This window comes from Gracilinanus agilis, chromosome 3, assembly GCF_016433145.1.
Source record: "Gracilinanus agilis isolate LMUSP501 chromosome 3, AgileGrace, whole genome shotgun sequence".
Lineage (NCBI taxonomy): Eukaryota > Metazoa > Chordata > Mammalia > Didelphimorphia > Didelphidae > Gracilinanus > Gracilinanus agilis.
The window spans coordinates 310,477,955-310,495,331 of NC_058132.1; the positions used below are offsets into that span (position 1 = coordinate 310,477,955).

The following is a 17,377-nucleotide window of genomic DNA, read 5'->3' on the forward strand; positions in this document are numbered from 1 at the left end:
ACCCTTAACCTTATTCTCTTCACCAATAATTCACCATAGCCAATATTAGTGGCGCATTACTTGGACCCTGCTTTTAGGGAAGATATTTTTTCTTATGTGTTTTTAGTATCTCAACTCACTTAAACAATGAGATCGTTATCCTGGGACCATCAAAAGCACCCTTTCAAAAAATTTCCTTCTCCTTCCAGTGGAGAATTTACCATTTAAACTGTGGACATGGTAACAATATAAAAAATCCCTCAAACCCTAACTCCCTTTCCCAGAAAGGAAAAGGCAGACATTTACTTCTTTGTTTCACCTTTTGTGTCTCACTCTTTCTCTCTTAGTCTCTCTGACTGTCTATGATGGATCTTGAAACAAAGTGCATATTTTGGTGGGAGGAGGGGAGGAAGAGAATGGTTAGTTATCCCCTGAAATTTCCCATCTTAGAGTTTCTGCCTCAGAAACTTGAAAAGAAAGATTTTTCTTTGAAATGGCATATGGTGCTCTGTGTGTGTGTGTGTGTGTGTGTGTGTGTGTGTGTGTGTGTGTGTGTGTCCTTTCCTGCTGGAAACACATGATTTAGTAAGGATTCTTTTTTTATTTAAAATGAGGGGGAAAACCCATAAAACTCACAATGAAAACAATGTGTGAATGGATCAGCTTGACTCTCATTTCATAAAACGGCAACTCTTTTTACTTCTTATTCCTGCCCTTCCCCTCTGCCTGAACTGCTGACTAAGAGCTTGGTATCCAAAGCCTTCCCTTGTGGGGTTCCACGTGCTATGTTTACCTCTGTCCTCGATGAACTAGACTGCTCTAAGTACAAAACCAAAATCAGAAAGTTTCATCATGAGTTGAGTGGACACCCCCCAAACACACTTGTTTGTTAAAGATAAGCTTGAGCTCAGGTGAACCTACTCTTGTGTTTATGCACAGACAAATCCTCTTGCAAGGTTTGGACAAAAGGCGATCCACTGGAGAAGGAAATGGCAAACCATTCTTGTTTCTTTGCCAAGAGAACCCTATGGATGGCATTGACATGCGATGATCCATGGGATCACAAAGAGTCAGACGCGATTGAACAACTGAAAAACAACAATGCATTCATTATAATTTGAATTTAGTATAATCTGCGGTGAGATGTACCATAGGAACATGAGGTTTAAACATGAAAGAGACCTTAAAAGTCATCTAGTTCAACTCCTTCATTTTATTAGTTAATATACTAAGTAAACTCAGTAAGTAGAACACTGGGCCTGAAGTTAAGAAAACTTAACTTCCCGAGTTCAAATTCTGCCTCAGACACTTATTTAGCTGTGTGACCCTGGGCAAGTCACTTAATCCCTGTTTTTCTAGGAGACAGTTAGGTAGCTTAGTGGATAGAGTGCTGGGCTAGGAGTCAGGAAGATTTGAGTTCAAATCTGGCCTCCAACACTAGCTGTGTGACCTTGGGCAAGTCACTTAACCTCTGTTTGCCTTAATCCACTAGAGAAGAAAAGGGCGAACCACTCTAGTATCCTTGCCAAGAAAATCTTGTAGAAGGTAAGGTCCACTGAATCATGAAGAGTCAGACAACTGAACTGAGTCAGACTGAACAACACCACAAAATTGAATCTAAGAGAAGTCAAGGAACCTGTGTCCTATTAAAATATCTGGCCTTTACTGAACCTCTACTTATATGGTGAGTTCTAGTTGCAAAAAATCTCTAGTTTTTTTTAGCCTAATTTCTCTCCAGTTATCTGTCTTTACCCAAACATTCTCTTTCTCTGGCCTGATATCCCCTTCTGTTTTTGGAATCTTCCTGGAAACTCTCATTTCTCATTTGACCTTCAAAGTTGGCTTCTTTCTGCTTGTGACCTTCCAGGTAAGAACCAGTCAGTGGTATCCTGCGCTAGCCTATATAAAACACTTTTCTCTATTCGGCATCCCTGAGCTACTCTGATATATGGAGTAATGCCCAGAGTGGCAGGAACTTTTGGAGTAATGTTGCATTAAGTCCTGGGCTCAAACTCTTTCTCTTTCCATCCATCCCAGCACCCAAAGTCTCCACTGGATTCCAGGTAATTCTTGCCTTTCATACCTGTGGCTAGACCCTGTACACCCTTTCTCTCTAAGTATTATGGTTTTATCCCTTATCTGACCTCTTCATTCCCTTGGGTGACTTCATTTAAGCCATCTGGAGGGTCACGGTGGTATAGTATAAATGTGGTATAGTATAGGACACAAGATTTAAAGTGAGGAAGACTGGGTTCAAATTCCACTTCCAGGGCTTACTAGTTATGTGACATGGGCAAGCTTTAGTTTATTCATCTTTAAAATGATGAGCTTAGATTTGATGACTTCTCAAGTTCCTTCCAGTCCCAAATTTATGATCCAAAGATCCAATGAAATGAAGCAGATAAAAAGCTCTGTTGCTTTCATCATTGACTGGTTCCAGGAATGCTTCTATGAAACCTCTTTTAAGTTTTACTAATGGGACATCTTGTTTTTTTTTTACTGAATTTTATAGAAATGAAGCAACTTTCTCCTACTCACTTATGTTTAAGTAGCAGTGACTATGGATATTTGAGGCTAAAAGACATAACGATACTCCCCTGCAGGAGGTGGAGCCAAGATGGTAGAGTAGCAGTATTGAAAGCTGGAAGTGCTCTGAGAATCCTCTCAAACCAGCCTTAAAATAGTGCCTCAAAAAGAATACAGGAGTCATAGAACTAAAAAGGGGATGGAGTGAAATAACTCTTGCAGAAAGCAACTTGAAAGGTAGGCAGAGAGGGTCTGTTTCACTGGATGAGAGGGGAGCTGGAAGTAAAACTCTGCACAGAGGAGTACAAGCCACCCAACCCCCAGCTACTGCACCAGGTTCTGAACCTTGGCAAAGACAACTTTGAGACCCTGGGACCCTGCCTAAACCAACAGTAGAGCACCCCATACTCATCCCTTTAAGTCCCAAGCCCTGGTACAAGCCTGAAGAGAAGCCACAAGCCTGTGGCACCTGGCCCATTCAAACCTTCATTGAGGCCCCAAGGTCCGGTCCAACACAGGACAGTTCACAGTGCCCCAGGCTGATGTAAGCCCAGAGTAAGGCTCAGAGATTCTTCCCAAGCCATCATTGAAGACCCAATCCTAAAGCAAGGCAGTTGCTGCCTGACTGATGCCAGCCTAAGGGAGGCAGATCCCTGTTCAAGCCTGCCCTGAAGCTCTAACCCCCAAAGCAAGGTAGCTCACAGCTCTGAAAAGCCATCAGCAGTCTCTTGAGGAGATTGAATCGGCAACAGGAGGTGGCTTCCAAAGCTCCCAGCCCACAAGCCATCATGCCACTGTGAATAAACTGAAACTTTCAGAAACCTAGAACTAGAGCTGAGAGTAGCAGCTAGGAAAATCTAAAGTTTAAGAGAATGCCCCCCACCCTACACTGAGAACAGAGCCCATCTTTTTAAAAAAAAAGCTGCAAAAATGAGTAAGCAGCAAAAAAAAACCCTTAACCATAGGAAAAAAAATTATGGAGACAAAGAAGAGTAAGGCACAGACTCAGTAGGGGACAGTGAGATCAAAGCTGCCACATACAAAACTTCAAAGAAAAATGGAAATTGGTCTCAGGCTTTGGAAGAGCTCGAAAAGGAATTCAAAAATCAAATAAGAGAAGCAGAAGAAAAATGGAGGAAAAAACTGAAAGTTATACGAAAAGAAAATAACAGTTTAAAAAGTAGAATTGGCCAAATGGAAAAGGAGGTTCAAAAGATCATGGAAGAAAATAATTCTTTAACAATTAGAATTGGGCAAATAGAAGCTAATGACTTCATGAGACATCAAGAAAGAATAAAACAAAATCAAAAGGATATTCTCCTACTTTTGCCTTATTCTGAGTTCTATTTTTACTTTGTAAAAATGGCAAATATTTTAAAAGTGTTTTTCTTCACTCTTTTCATATTTCACTTAGAGATGGGTTCCCTGGGGATCTCAACAAAACATGAGGTCTGACTACTATGTCATGCTGCCTGGGGCAAGTAAGTTAGTCTCCTTAAGCTTCAGTTTCCTCATTTATAGAATTAAAAATTTGGATTGCCTAGACTCAAAAGTTCTTCCTAGCCCTGAATCCACAGTGTATATCTTCCCTAATTCATATTACAATTTGTAGCAATAGGCATACTGATTGTTCTCTAATTCTAGTCTAAACTGACTAAATCTTCCCCAGGTCCCACCAGCACATGCTAATTCAAATGGCTGAAAGAATTCTGAAGAACCTAATATATTAGTCTGAATGAGTTCAGTGAGAATATTCCTTTATTCCAGGATTAGCTCTCAAGATGAATAAAGTGATAATCTTGTATGCTACCCAGGTGAGATCATACCTAGAGACTTCTCTGTTCCTTTCAAGGTGGTACAACACTAGTAAGTGTCCAAAGAAAGGTGATCATGATGGTGATTGGTTCTGAGGATTGGTTGAAGGAACCTGGGGATTTTTAACCTGGAGAACAGATGACCCAGGGACATGCCGACTGTCTTCAGGTATTTGGAGCATAGGCTTGTAAGGAGGGGAAAGACTGGTTTTGCTTTGTCCTGGAATTAGAACCAAGTACACTGATATTGAAAAGATGCACATTTTGGTTTAGGGCAAGAAAAATGTACACTTAGAACTGCTTACATGTAGAACCAATTGCTTTAAGAGGTAATGAATCTGGTGCAGCTAGATTACTCAGTGGATTGAGAGCCAGACCTAGAGATGGGAGGTCCTTGGTTCAAATCTGGATTCAGACACTTCTTATCTGTGTGATCCTGGGCAAGTCCCAAACTCTGCATTGCCTAAACTTTACTGCTCTTCTGCCTTGGAACCAATACACAGTATTGATTCTAAGATAGAAGGTAAGGGTTACCAAAAAAAAACAAAAAACGGGGGGTAGTAGATCCTGTTCACTGGAAGTCTTAAAGGCAAAGTTGGATGACCAGTATGGTAGGAAAGATTCCATTTGAGTATGAACTGGACTACATAGTCACTGACAACTCTTCCAACTCTGAAATTTTGTGATTCTGTGTAGGACCTGTAGATCCCAGAGAACTAGAGTATGCCATTGAGAACGTAGATATTCTTAGCTTCTACTTCACAAGCTATATGCCTCAGCAGGGTGACAGGGTGCTATAAACTTTGTCACAATACCTACTTACAAACTAGCCTAACCCCATAAATACCAGGGGGCCAGGGCAGGGGAAGAGGAATCATTTGGACCACAGAGTAATCACTAACATATGTTTAGAAGCTTCTCTTGGGGATTTAGCTGAAGAAGAGGCAAAAAAGAACTGCTTGCATATTTTTCTGTTGTCAGAGGACATGGTGACAGCAGCTGAGAGTCCAGCAGGGGGGAGCAAAAGGCATCCAAGGGAACATCCTGCCTCCTTTTGGAAGACTGCCAAATCATTTTCCCATTCATTACAGTGGTCCAGGACTAGATACATCAACATAGCCTATATCACAAATGAGAAATAGAACCACCAAAAAGCATAGTGTGACAAAGTGTGGGAAATGAGGGAACAATTGATATCTATCCTGATAATGCAGAAACCCCTAAAATTCTCAGATAGCACTGGTTATGAAAATGTTTGAATTGCTTCAAGGCCAACTCTCTTCACCAGGGAGATATTTGCCTCTTCATCCTTCTTCTTTTAACCCTTACCTTCTGTCTTAGAATCAATACTGTGTATTGGTTCCAACACAGAAAAGCAGTAAGAGATAGGCAATGGGGGTTAAATGACTTGCCCACGGTCACACAGCTGGGAAGTGTCTGGGGTCATATTTGAACTCAGCACCCCATCTCTAGGCTTGACTCACCATACACTGAGCCACCTAGCTGCCTCATTCTTGAAGGATGCCAAATTTTGAAGTTATCCATTTCATAGCAAACATTCCACGGACATGATGGCATTACTATGACATGGTCACCACTGTAGTAAAGATAGGCATTGGATTTGTGATTTCCTTGGTTTAGGAAATTTCCTCTACCAATGTAAGTCAGAATTTTCTCTGCCACTTCAAAGCTTAGAGAGTGCCCAGAGCTCTATCATAATATCTTAAAATTGCATAGCATCTGACAGATTTCAAAACACATTCATATCAATGACTCATTTTACCACTACAGATCTGTAAGATGGGGGAGAAGTAGTATTATCCTCATCTAAGACTCCTAAAGTTGAAGTTTATCTAAAATCATACAGTTGCTTAAGTTGCAGATCTGCTACTAAGCACCTCTGTCTCTGGATGTTAGGTTCTAGCACATAGATTTAGTATCTCTAAGCATGTATCTGAGTGCCACCCTGAAATGCTAAGTTTAGGTGAAGTTCCCTGAAGGAGATAGATTTAAACTTCCTCCTTCAGAAGATTCTAGGGGAAGAAATTCCAAACTGGCTGTTCTTGGGATGGGAGAAAACAGAGTAGGAAGAAGAGATGGCACTCACAGGGGACATTTATTTAATTTAATTTAATTTAATTTAAGGAGAAAGGAAAATTCAAAGCCTTCTCCATGATTGTTCCAACCCCAATTTCATCCCAGACACATAGAGAATGTAGTAGTGGTTTTACAGATTCATAGGATATAGGCTTAAGCTCATAGGATATAGGCAGAGAATCTGAAGTTCTTTTTCTGTCTGAGGAAAGATCAAATTGATAGGAAGTCAGACCTGACTAGGAAGGCCTTAAGAATATGTAGACTGACAAATTAAAAAAAAATCAAAATCAAACCATTCTCCAGTCGACAAATGGTCAAGGGACATGTAGGCAGTTTTCAGATAAAGAAATCAAAATTATCAATAATAACATCAAAAAGTGTTCCAACTCCCTCCTGAATAGAGAAATGCAAATTAAAACAATGCTGAGATACCACTTCACACCTAGCAGATTGGCCAGTATGGCAGCAAAGGAAAGTGATAAATGTTAGAGGGGATGTGGCAAAATTGGGACACTAATAGACTGCTGGTGGAGTTGTGAATTGGCCCAACCATTCTGGAGGGCAATTTGGAACTATGTGCAACAGGCTTTAAAAGACTGTCTGCCCTTTGATCCAGTCATACCACCACTGCATTTGTACCCCAAAGAGATAATGAGGAAAAATACTTGTGCAAAAAATATTTATAGTCACATTCTTTGTGGCGGCAAAAAATTGTAAAAAAAAAGGGGGTGTTCAGAATGGCCGAACAAATTGTGGTATCTGATGGTGATGGAATACTATTATGCTCAAAGGAATAATAAGTTGGAGGAATTCCATGTGAACTGGGAAAACCTCCAAGAACTGATGCAGAGAGATCTGAGCAGAAACAGGAGAACATTGTACACAGAGACTGATACATTATGGCACAATCAAATGTAATAGACTTTTTCTACTAGTAGCAATGCAATGATCCAGGAAACACTGAGGAACTTAGGAGAAAGAACACTATCCACATCCAGAGAAAGAATTGTGGGGGTAGAAACGCAGAAGAAAAACATATGATTGATCACATGGTTCAACGGGGATATAATTGGGATTTTGGCATTTAAAGATCACTCTATTGCAAATATGAATAATATGGAAATAGACTTTGAACAATGATACATGTAAAACCCAGTGGAATTGCTTGTCAGTTCCTGGAGGGAGGAGGGAAGAAGGGTGGAGAAAATCATGAATCATGGAATCATGGAAAAATATTCTAAATAAACAAATTAATTTTTAAAAAGAATAGGTAAACAGTAGTAATTTGTAAATCATAAACTAAAGGGCTCTGAAGCCTGACCCCCAAATATCTTCCCCCTGACTTTTTTCAAACCCTTACTTTCTGTTCCAGTAACAACTCTAGGATAGAGGAGCAAGGGCTAGGCAAACAGAATTAAATGACTTACTCAGAGCCACACACCTAGGAAGTGTCTGAGGCTAGATTTGTACCCAGGACCTCCTGTCTGTTGGCCTGCCTTTCTAGTCACTGAGTCACCTAGTTGTCCCCCCTTCTACATGCACATGCTTTTTTTTAAACCCTTACCTTCTGTCTTAGAATCAATACTGGGTATTGTTCTAAAGCAGAAGAGTGGTAAGGTCTAGGCAATGGTGGTTAAGTGACTTGCCCAGGGTCACACAGCTAGGAAGTGTCTGAGGCCGGATTTGAACCCAGGACCTCCCATCTCTGGGTCTGAGTCTCAATCCACTGAGCTACCCAGCTGCCCCCTACATGCACATACTTTAACTAGTACAATAGTACCCAAGATACCACTGGTACAAATCCAGCCCTTTGTGTCAGAAAGGATTTTTAGTCTTTGAGCCACAGGATTCAGCTGCAAATACATTTAGGGAGAAGGATACTTCATCTGCTAATACCTGAGCAAGGATTATCCGGTCCTTTCAGATCAGAACTGCTGGCTTCTAGTTTTTCCCCAGTGGGAATGGACCACGAGGCTACCATTAGAAATGGACAGGATCATCAAGATTGGGGATACTCAAGAAATGCTGGGAAAGCATCATAGGGTCCTAAATTTAGAGTTGGAAAAGGGTTATTTAGTCCAACCTTCTCAATAAACATATGAAAAAGGGACACAAGCTTGAGGTTTGAATGCAGAATCTAAATTCAGGTCCTCTGAATTAGAGCCAGTGTTCTTTCCATTGGACTACACTGAAGGTCCCAAAGCAAACTGTACTTACTTATCTCATAGTTTGGGGATAGATCCTGCTGGATACAAGTGCTGAGCTATAAGGGTAGTATACTGTAATGAGGAAGCCACCAGTCTGAGGTCAGACACGTCAGAAAGCCCTAGTAGTCCATTGCGAAGGATTTTCAATATCAGGCTGAGGACTCTGCCTTAGGAATGTCCTTTTAGTGGATGTGTGGATCATAGCTTGAGGAGGGGAAGAAGCCATATCAGAAAGATAGGAGGTTATTCCAGTGGGACCCTAAGTTGATGAAGGTCTACGTTCAGGCAGTGGCTATGTGAATAGAGAGAAGGGATGAATGTGGTAAATGCTGGAGAGGACAAAACTTTGCAGCTAATTGAATATGGCAGAAGAGGGAGAGGATGTGAGGAGGGAGCAAAGAATTTAGCATTTGAACTCATTGGGAATCTTGGAGGAAGCTGGTTTTGGTCCGTGGAGATTGGGGGTTGAAGGGAGGGGGGAGAGGTAAACCAGATTGCCAGGAGTTGAAAAGTTAAACAGAGAGTGCAGAAGTAAATATGGATAATTAATTTTTTTAGAGTTTTGTCAGTGAAAGGGAAGAGAAAAATATGATAATCTGAAGAGAGTTAAGGATAAGTTTTTAAAAGGGTGAGGATAAATAGTTTTGTCAATAGCAGCAAAAGAGTTAATGGATTTGATGTTGTGTTGTGACTGACTCTTTGTGATCCCACTTGGAGTTTGCTTAAAAGGGATAATGGAGTGGTTTGCCATTTCCTTCTCCAGCTCATTTTACAAATGAGGAAATTGAGTAAAACAGAGTTAAATTATTTACCCAGAGTCACATGGCTAGGAAGTGGCTGAGGCTGGATCTGAAGTCAAGTTTTCCAGACTCCAGGTCTGACACTCTATCTACTGCACCGTTTTGCTGCCCCAGCTAAAAGATAGAGGGAGATATTAAAGATGAAAGAAAGAGAATGACAAATGGGGCAAGTTTCTGGAGGAGATGGCTAGGAATGGGGTTAGGAGTATAGAGAGAGGAGCTGACCTTTTAATATAACCCCCATATTTTTCACAAGAGAAAACTGAGGCTCTGAAGAATTAATTTACTCACAGACACACAGGTAGTTGGCAAGGAGAAAAGTCACTTCCCCTTCATAGAGAGGATTTTTTTGTTGTTGCTCAGTTGTTTTTTAGTCATATCTGAGTCTTAGTGACCCTGTTTGGAGTTTTCTTATCAAAGACACGGTGGTGGTTTGCCATTTCCTTCTCCAGCTCATTTTACATATGAGGAAACTGAGGCAAACAGGGTTAAGCAATTTGCCCAGGATCACACAGCTAGTTAGTGTCTAAGGTCAGATTTGAACTTAGTTAAGAGGAGTCTTTCTGACTCCAAGCCTGGTACTCTATCCACTGTACCACCTAGCTGCCAGAGAAGAGGATTAAATGGGGTAGGGGGATAAATGATGACTTATAGAGACTTAAGTTGTAGATCATGAAAATTAGGAAATCAATAGGAGGCCAGGCTAAGGGGACAACAACATTTATTGAATTTCCTAAGTATTTGGATAAAGTCTGGGTTGGAGAATAATCTAGTTTCCAATTACTTTCTAATACCTTGAGAAAAAAAAAGAGACAGCAATCTGGAGGCTGGTCCATCACAACAAGAAGACTTTTGATTCATTGCTATAGATGGATGAAGCAAATCTCCAACTGGAGGAGATTGCTAAGCAATGGTGGTCATGGGGGAGGAAACAACTGCACAAAGCTCAGCCTCCAAGAGACTTGGGTTTGAGGCAAGGCTTGGTCACTTATTTTATGCCTTGTGATATTGAGTGAATCGCTTTTTTCCAGATTCCATTTTTTTCATGTGTAAAATAAAATAGGCTGTGAGCTTCTTGATATCATGGACTTTTGCCTTGAAATCCTCAGCTCTTTGCCCAGTGCTTGGCACACAGTAGGTATTTAATTAATGCTTATTAAATGACTGCTTATAAAACCTACCTGAAAAAATTGTTGTGAAGATCCTATATGGTAATGCCTAGGAAAGTGCTTTATAGTCTTAAAGCATGTAATGGAAGTTTCTATAAAGGCCAATTTTTTATGTTCAGACTTGTGATTTCATTAGCATGGGGAACCCCTGTTAGACTCCCCCACCTCTGTAGGTAACTTCATCTATAACCTAGAAAATGGCCACAAGCATGGAGAGATTAAATGATTTGCCCAGAGTCATACAGCTAATATGTGTCAGAGGCAGGTGTCTTTTGAATCCAAGACTGTCCCATAATCCTTGAGGCCATGCTCTCTCTTGAAAGCCCAATTACTAAATTATTATTATTATCATTAATAGCACTTCAGACTGGCATCCCAGTTATATCAATTCAAAGAAAACAAGTTTTGAATGCTGACTCACAAGCTCACCTCTGAATTTATTCATCTCTGAATTTATTTTCTCATCTGTGAAATGGGCAGAATAATATGTACCCTCTTATATCCCTCCCAGGTTTGGAGCAAGAGTTAATAACATAATATCTGCAGGGCACATCTAACCATTCTCAGAAGTGTGTTCTACAGATGCAAAGGGCCATTATAATAATTATTATTAATTTCTCCCCAGGAATTTAGTCTTGTGTAAGTAACGTTTTTTTTTTTTTTTTTAGGCTGAGCGCGATCTCTTGACCCAGGCCTGACCTCGGTCCTTTTCAGGCCTTTTTATTTTCTTTTAGCTGAGCTTTCTTAGGCTAGGTAAAGATTTGAATAATAAAACTTAATGAATTTTATAAATGAAGACCCCGTTTTGGAGAATGATTTTCTCTGAGGTGGGTTTTGGAGTACTTGTCTTAGGTTCATTATTTAAGTTCTTTATACATAAAGAGGCAGGTTTTCTATTAATCCAGTTCAGTTAAATTTAGCAAAAATTTCTGAAGTCCTTACTGAGGGAAAGGCACTGGTTTAAAACAGGGATTTTTAAAAATCCTTACTTTCTGTCTAAGAATCAATACCATATATCAGTGCTAAGGCAGAAGAGCATTAAGGTCTGGGCAACCAGGGTTAAGTGACTTGCCCAGGGTCTCATACCTAGGAAGTGTAGAAGGTTGGATTTGAACTTAGGGCATCCCATCTCTAGGCCTGGCTACCTATTCACTGAGTTACCTCACTGCCCTTTGAACACAAATTCTTTATCTGGATTAGTGTATAGAGTTTAGATTTGTGAACTTGAATAGGGAAAAATTCCATATTTACTTGTATTCACCTTTAAATGAAATTTAACATTTCCTTGCATTATTTTTGAGTATTTATTGTGGGGCAGGTAGGTGACTCAGTAGATTGAGAGCTAGGCCCAGAGAGAGCAGGTTCTGGGTTCAAATGTGACCTCAGATACTTCCTACTTTTCTGCCTTCTAACCAATATGCAGTATTATTCTAAGATGGAAGGAAAGTGTTTTTTTTTAAGTATTTATTCTGGAAAGGGGACATAGGTTTCACGAGATTGTCAAATGGGTCCTTGCCACAAAGACCAAGAATGCTTGCTAATTAAAGGAAAATCTTGCTAAATTATAGAATAGGATTTATTATTTATTGACTTTTTACTATATGAATATTACTATTGTGGTGCTATGGAGGAAGCAAGAGAGATAGGATACATGATCTCTGCCCTCAAGGAACTTACAGTTTAATGGGAAAAATGAGGCAAGCCCATGGATGTTATATATGGGAATTATTAAGGAAACTTTTAAAAGCTAAAAACTAAACAGAATTCTGAGAACTGTCACAAGGGTGTCAAGGGTTAAAAGTGACCAAGGAGCAACACAGACAGTGAGAGCTCTGAATTGGGAATGAAGTGGGCTCACAAGATTCATGAAAGACCAAGGATCTTAAATAGAAGGTCTTGAAGATGTCTCAAGTTTTTGGTTCCAGGGATCCTTGTGGGTGGGTTCCAGGCACCCCAGTTTCATGCTGTTTTTCCCCAAAGCAGTGTGTGTGGACTGAATCATGTGCTACTCCGTGAGCATCTTTTGTGTCCACCCTGCTCAGCTATGAGTTTTTCAATGGCAGATCATATGTTTTATTTCTTTGATCTCCCGCGGTTCAGATGGATGCTGCTTTGTTGGCTAACATTTGCTTCTCCAAGCACCGACCTGGGGGACAACTGTGAAGTGTAGGTTAAGTTGGTGTTTTGTCCTTTCTCTTCTGTGTTTTCCCTGATTTACTCCCTCAGGCACCAGGTCCTCCACTGTGGTGCCCCATGAAAAGCTGCCCTCCCTGAGAGCACTCCATGCTCTAGACCAGGGATTCTTAACTTGGGGTCTGTGAATTTTAAAAAATATATTTGATAACTATGGTTCAGCATAATTGTTTTCCTTTGTAATCTTATGCTTTTATGTATTTGAAAACATTATTCTGAGAAGTAATCCATAGACTGATGATGGGGTCCCTGACACAAAAACAGGATAAAAATACCTTCTCTACACTTTCTGTTTTTCTTTCTCCCCATCAGAATTATTTATACCAGTGATGGTGAACTTTTTAGAGATCGAGTGCCCAAACTGTATCCTCACACTGCTTACCCCAGACAGGGGAGGGAGGAAGTGTTCCCATTGGACTGCTGGGCAGAGGGGACGGGCGATGGGAGAAATGTCTTCAGACACAACAGAGAGGGGGGAAGGGAGTAGTCCCCATCGGCACGTATGCCATAGGTTTATCAATACAGATCTATACCCTGGGGAACCATGATACGTGGCATCAGGACACTGAGATACTAATCTGTGCAGATGTCTTGATGTGGCTTAAATTTCTTTACATTTTAAAGGGTATCAAAAGCAATAACTCTAACAGTGGCATTTCAGGCACTGTATTAGGTCAGTTGAGGTGAAATTCTTAGGGATACAGGACTTGTGAAGCTCTTCAGATCACACTATCTTAAGGCCATCCTTAGGTAATATACTTTTCATGATGAAAATGTGGAATATTTCCACAGGAAATGCACATGCATATGTATTGACCCATGCCTTTTCCCTGACACCCATGAAGTACTGAAGTAAAAAATGAGCTTTAAAAGCAGAGACATTATATAAGTAAATAAAATAGACATTATTCCATTCTGCTTTCTTTTGGACACAAAAGGCCTCATGGTTAAACAGTCGTGGCTGATAATTTCATTTGTTTGTTTTAATAGGTGGATGTCATGTGGTATTAAACAAAAATCACACATTTCTCATCAGAAGGGGAAAAAAATCCACCCTAAAGGATATGTATTAATGATACTCTATTTATTAAGTCTTCCTCCTTAGCAAATGAAACAGTCCCACTACTGTGTCCTATTATTTAATAGTAGGCAAGAAAATTCTTCCATTGCATCAGGTACTCAGGAGTGCCAGCTCTGATCCAGGCTGCTATTGAACCCAGAAGTCTTCCAAGCTCACCCAAAGCCTCCCTCCTGAGCAGCAGAGCCAAGGAACCATGCTGAGTTTTAGTCTCTCTAATCTTTCCTTGCCAGGACTGCCAAAAGCCCAGTCCAGATTTGCCCATCTACTGAATTCGAGAAGCCTAGATTTGCCCAGGGGAAATGGCCTGAGCTTCAGAGAGTCCCTCCAAAAGGCGGACAGCAAAAACAGCCTTTTTTTGTTGTTGTTCAGACAGCGAAAGGCTGAAAGGATTGTAGTTTCTGTTTGGGATGCCTGCCTGCCAACCAGTGGAATGTGGACAGGTGGTTAAGAACAAGTCCTAGCAAAGGGCTGGAGATGTTCCTGCAACTGAAAACGCAGCTTTTCTAAATCTCCAATTATAGTAAAAATGCAACAGAAAAGAGGGGAAAATGTGTGTGTTATGTCAACAGGAGCTGCTGACAAACCAGGGGTGAAAAGATGATTTGTGGAAAAACTGACTGACTCACCTTTTGTTTCAGGGAAGGAATAGGAAGCATGTCCCTAAACTCTTACATTAACTTTGCTGTTTTGAATTTAATGATCCTGGGAATAAGGGATAGAGGATTAGGGTTCGAGCCAGAGCAAAAGCAGACCCAGGAAATAAACCATCTCAAAGAAAGTTGTGATTTAAAAAGGCACTGCCGCTCTGATAACCCTTCAAGCCGATGGCATGTGTCCTGTGGACAGTTGAGAACAGGACGGTGGATGTCAACGCTTCTGTTACCAAGCTTTGTTCCAATACTACCAGGGATTGGATGGTCTCTGGGAGGGAAAACAATGGCCCCAGGGTCATGGCATGTTGGAACTGAAGAGGCTATCTTGGAAATCATTGAGCCTCACCCCTTTGAAGATGTGAAAAGTAGACTGACTTATCTAAGGTCCAACAACTTCCTCTATTTGTACTCTGTAGTCATGCTGTTTGCATTTGGGATTTGTGGGGTTTGACCAGTTCTTTTCACCAGCTTTGGAGGTTCAAATCCACCCCTCCCCCTTTTTTTACACCTTTAACTTCTGTCTTAGAATAATACTAAGTATTGATTTTTTTTTAAAAAGCCCTCACCTTCCAACTTAGAATCAACACTGTATATTTGTTACAAGGCAGAAGAGTGGTAAGGGCTAGACAGTGAGGGTTAAATGACTTGCCCAGAGTCACACAGCTAGGAAGTATGTGAGATTTGAACCCAGGACCTCCTGTCTCTGGACCTGACTCTCAATCCACTGAGCTACCTACCTGCCCCTCTAAGTATCGATTCTAAGGTAGAAGAATGGTAAGGGGCTAAGCAATTGAGATTAAGTGACTTGCCAAGGGTGACACAGTTATGAAGTATCTTGAGGTCAAATTTGAACCCAGGTCCTCTCAACTCCAGACCCAGCTTTCTATCCATGGTGCTGCCTAGAAGCTGCCTTCTGCCCCTTATTTCTGCCTTCTGATTTTAGTGCCAGTTACTTATAGATACAGCCAGACCCATTCCTAATACAGACCCAAGATTTTCAATAAATGATCCAACACTGGGAGGCTGAAGTTTATACCTGTACTATCTACAGAGAAGGTTTGTTAATCAAATAACTAGTGCAAGTTATATTTTAAGGGAGAAAGTCCAGTTACAGTTGGAATCATTTTTAATGTACTTTATCAACACTTGATATTTGCCCAAAAGTATGTGGCTAATTGTAAAGGATTCTTGTCTGCTTCTTTTTTTTTAAACCTTACCTTCTGCCTTAGAATCAATACTATGTATTGATTCTAAGGCAAAGGAGTGCTAAGGAATAAGCAATGGGGGTTAAGTGACTTGCCCAGGATCACACAGCTAGGAAGTATTCAGATACCAGATTTTCTTGTCTGGTTATTAAAGAAGACTTTGTAAATCCCCTTCTTAGGGAAACATTTTGGTTGTGTGAAAGAGTGCTAGATACCAGATTTCAAGTACTTTAGATTATATAACTTCTAGACCTCAGTTTCCTCACTTAAAAAATGAGGAGATTGGACTAGACAACCACTGGTAAACCAAAAACCTAATCCTGCCACTCATGGACCCACTGCCCTGAAGCAATCACTTAAACATTTGGATCCTCAGTTTCCCTTATGTGTTTTAGGCATGGATGAACCAGCTAGCCTCTGAGTTGTCTTCCAAATGTAAATCTTTTGATTCTATAAAAATGGCATTTAACATTTTCAGGAATTCAAACATTGCTCTTCAGACCTGTATGGCCTTAGTTTGTTGATACTGCCTTATCAGTCATAAATGAAGGAAGAGACTTTATAAACCATCTAATCCAAGAGAAGAGTTCTTAATGTGTATGCGTGTGTAAGACAGACCTCTTTGCCAGTCAGATGAAACCTATGGAACCCGTCCCAGAATAATGTTGTTGTTGTTGTTTAAATTTATGATTAAAGGAAATGCTAACTTTCAATTAGAGGTTAGTGAACATACAGATGTAATTTTTTCCTCATCCAAGTTTGCAGACCTCCACTGAAATCTGACTCTAGGTTAAGAATTCCAGATCTAATCTAACTGTCATTTTTACCAGTGAGGAAACTGAGGCTCAGAGATGTCATTAGCTAAAAAACAAAAAATTAGATTACTCCAGTCTTTCCCCAGATTTAGTGAGGTTTTATTCTATTTTGACTATCGTCAGAAGTCCATCCAAGTTCTTACTCCCCTCTGTTTAAAATAGCAGAACGCGAATTTTCCCACTATTTTTCAAATACCTTTAATTATATTGAGGGCCACAGAGGGGATATTTTTCTTTTTAGCAAAGGGTACTCTCAAATAATCCTTATGATTAGAAGGAAAGACAAGGGCAAAGATAAGTACTTGAGAGAATAACCTTTGCAATATCACCTTAGCCTGTTAGCATTTTCCTCCAACAGGTTCCCAACATCTCATGTTGGGTCAGTAATAAATATTAAAACTCCCAGAATTAATAAGTCAACGTAGGTGTCCTGGGCCTTTGGAGACCACTTTATCTCTCCATCAAAGATGAAGAGAGCTCCTCAGATGAATAAGAAATAGAGCTGCGAATGCTGACAAGCAGGAGCAATTTAGGAGCCTTTCTTAGAAGCCAAGCCACAGACGTTTTTTTGGCGGCTGCTAATGGGTATGCCATTTATGTGTGAGCGGCTTGATATTACAGATGGTCTTAGGTAAATATTTCCAGCCTAATCGCTCCACTGTGTATGGATGCTGGAGAAGGGTGCTGCCGAAGCTGCTCCCGGCCAAGGCCGGCTTGGGTTGGAGGTCCCCAGAAATGGGAATCTGTCAGCTCTGATTTGCGTAGCCAGTCGAGTGTTCCATGGTACTTCCTATAATCTCTCCAAGTTCAAAGAGCGCTTAGCTGCTTGTCTTTGTCA

The 17,377-nt window shown here is 40.5% G+C and overlaps 1 protein-coding gene across 1 annotated transcript in view; it reads left to right on the plus strand.

Moving 5' to 3' along the window:
• Nucleotides 1–17,377, plus strand: part of GLI2 (GLI family zinc finger 2) — a 414,185-nt gene that overhangs the window by 271,104 nt on the left and 125,704 nt on the right. The gene's annotated exons all lie outside the window — the stretch shown is intronic.